Raw genomic sequence first — 3,700 nt, 5'->3', positions numbered from 1 at the left:
TGAATTGCCTCAAGAATTTGCAGTCTTCTTGCATCTTGGGTTTTGTCTATTATGCAAGATGCAAGAAGACTGCAAATTCTTGAGGCAATTCACAAAAGAATAGAGCGACCTACCATGAACACCCAAATCACGGAACTATTTACTCTACCCACCATGAGAGTAAGGACAAGACCAGAACATAACGATGCCAACACAGAAGACAATGTCCAACATAATAGGCCAATTACACTGGATTAATCATTGTGTTTAGATAGGAGCTGCCTCGTATGGGCCAATAAGCCTTCTGCAGTTACCTCTATGTTTCACTTCACATTTATCCCTTATGTATCCCCCCATGTTTTCACCTTTATTGTATTATCACCTGACCCAGTGCGGGTATAAAATCAACTAATATATATATATACATATATATATATATATATATATATATATATATATATATATATATATATATATATATATATATATATATATATATATTGTTGGGGTTTCACCTCTCTATTATTCTCTACCCTTACTCTGGGATGAGCAATTGTTATGCTCAAGGTAACTCACCGTAGCCCTGCGGGTCTTCCCTCGATCCTCACGGCGCCACTGCACGCCAGGAGAGTCTCCCAGTCAATCTTAACGGCCTCTTATTAAGAAAGAGTGAGAACACGACTCGATCACATCGACTGTCGTGTGCCCTCCCAAACAATAGGGCCCTACGGTTATTCACAAGATCGCCAACTGGTGTTTAAGGTGGCCAGTAACACCATCAGTGGACTGGTATATTCAGTGGTAGCCTTGGCAAGGTCATACTCAAAGATCAGGAATCAGGCAGGTACTTATTGTTATCACTCTATGCTTACAGGTATAGTATAGCCACAAGATCAATGGAGGGGATGATAAAAACACAAAGAGAGTTTTGTATTTTACTTAAAATGTATGAAAGATGTCACAAAGCCAAACAATAATCAATTAATCAACTGATCCTGACGCGGCCGATAATTCCCACGGATATTTTGTGATCATAAGGTGGCAACATCTCCCTTCCTCATCAAGTGTCAAGAACAGCTGATCGCAATGGCCTCTCCGCGCGAACTTTGCTTGTTTTCTAGATTCGCTGTTTCGTTAAATTCTCCAATATTACTAGAAACTCGCACACTCGATATTGGCTAAATAAACCGGATTACTCAGTTACACTGTACTCAGGCTCAAACAGTCTTTTCTACAATCAATGCTATAATGATTCACTGTAATGGCTTCACATTGTTCTTCACTCAACAATATATTATGAACTATTAACACTGGAGTTTTCAGTATTTTCTCTCGTTGGCGATAACGCAATAATTCACTGTACTCACAAACGATTATTCACTGAATGAACATAGACATATATATGGTATATAAATCAATCATCAATACATGGAAAATAAATAGTTTCTGGGCACATAGCCTAACCTCCAAATACTGGCATAATCTTATATATAATTTACCACTATATGTTCATATCACAATCTATAGAAAGATATACACAACACAGTAAATTTATCACTGGTTCCTGGTGTCTGTACACACCAATAATCAACATGAATATTACAAGTACTCTTGATACTACTGTCTAGCACCCTGGTGCTTTACCATGACATAGGTGAGACTTGCTCACGACATATAAAATCTTCAGGCTAGATAATATAGCCAAATAATATAGCTAACTAAAGGGGAATGGGGAGGGAACTAGAACCACCTACTTCACCCTATCCTCCGATGAGAGTCGAGATGTAGCTCCTGGTCCTCGTGTCGGGAACGCCCCCACACTACACGTCGTCGTGTCCTACCAGAGCCTCTCGTCGTCCCACCGTTTAGCGCGTCGTCTCCGTGCCTCCTCACTGCAGGTCCGTCCTCTTTCTTGACTTCTTGAAGGTTGGAGTCGGTCTCATGGCCGTCGTCTTCTCCCAGCAACGGCTGTCGCCTACGTCTCAGCTACAGTCGTCCGGTTTCCCCAAATAGTCCTCTCTTCCTCAGCTACCCAGTGGCTCTGTCAGCCACTACGCTGTCACGAACTGGTGAATTGCCACAGACGTCAACATACGTCACTGCACGGCTTCACTGCTACTGGCACAGTACATGACTGGAGCACTTGTTGCTCAAATAACCGTCAATTCCCTCTTCTGGTTCAACACATGAACTAGGGAAGACTTCTCAGAGTACTGGCGGACTTCCGGTGACGCGTAAATCTACGGGAGCTGGAATAACTGTCCGACTGACAGGACCACTCGTCGCACGTCCGACCTCTATGACGTGTCGTGTCTGACTGCTGGTGCCAGAGTGGCGCGCGGCCCGGACCCCCTTCCTTCGTGACGTCACTTTTGCCACGGGAAGTTTTCATTGGCTCCCGGTGCCACATTGCTGTCGGTGACCAATCCGGTGCCACTGACGTCACACGGTTTTGGCGGGAGATCAGGGAAGCAAGCGCCATCTTGGCTCCCTAAAGGGCCTATACCACAGGCCAAAATATTACTATTTCGCAAATTTCTCGGCTCTCCGAGAACACTTCACTCTCTCCCATATATCAAACTGCAGGCGTGGGAGAATTATAAGGGGGGGGGGGAACTCCGTCACAATATATATATATATATATATATATATATATATATATATATATATATATATATATATATATATATATATATATATATATATAAATATATATATATAAATATATATATATATATATATATATATATATATATATATAAATATATATATATATATATATATATATATATATATATATATATATATATATATATATATATATATATATATATATATATATATTAGTATATTTTGGTAGCAGTCTTTCCTGTAGACATATATTATTAAAAATGACCGAAAAAGTAAGATTAATAATTCTAACACGAATTTTCTCAATCTTTCGTACATTTCTTTTCACTGTTGGAGGTAATTCAAAAATCAATTCTCCAAAATTCATTTTTATTTCTAGTCTGACGCGACACTTGAGCGCGTTTCGTAAAACTTATTACATTTTCAAAGACTTTAGTTAACAAATACACAACTGAATAGAACTTACACATCTCCGATTTTGTTTATATCTACATTTGAGTGAGGTGGTATTTAATAAGGTATTAATTTCATCAACACAAGCCAGAACATGAAACAATGGGTATTGAAAAGAAGTGATTGTAGAAAGCCTATTGGTCCATATTTCTTGATGCTTCTATATTGGAGCAGAGTCTTGAGGTGGGTAGAATATAGTTGTGCATTAATTGGCTGTTGATTGCTGGTGTTGACTTCTTGATGTGTAATGCCTCGCAAACATCAAGCCGCCTGCTATCGCTGAATCTATTGATGATTTCTGTGTTGTTTACTAGGATTTCTCTGGCGATGGTTTGGTTGTGGGAAGAGATTATATGTTCCTTAATGGAGCCCTGTTGCTTATGCATCGTTAAACGCCTAGAAAGAGATGTTGTTGTCTTGCCTATATACTGGGTTTTTTTGGACCTTACAGTCCCCAAGAGGGCATTTGAAGGCAAAGACGACGTTAGTCTCTTTTAAAGCGTTCTGTTTTGTGTCTGGAGAGTTTCTCATGAGTAGGCTGGCCGTTTTTCTGGTTTTATAGTAAATCGTCAGTTGTATCCTCTGATTTTTGTCTGTAGGGATAACGTTTCTATTAACAATATCTTTCAGGACCCTT

The sequence above is a fragment of the Procambarus clarkii genome, chromosome 50 (genome assembly GCF_040958095.1).
Source record: "Procambarus clarkii isolate CNS0578487 chromosome 50, FALCON_Pclarkii_2.0, whole genome shotgun sequence".
Taxonomy (NCBI): Eukaryota; Metazoa; Arthropoda; class Malacostraca; order Decapoda; family Cambaridae; genus Procambarus; species Procambarus clarkii.
Note: the sequence above shows the minus strand (reverse complement) of the source record.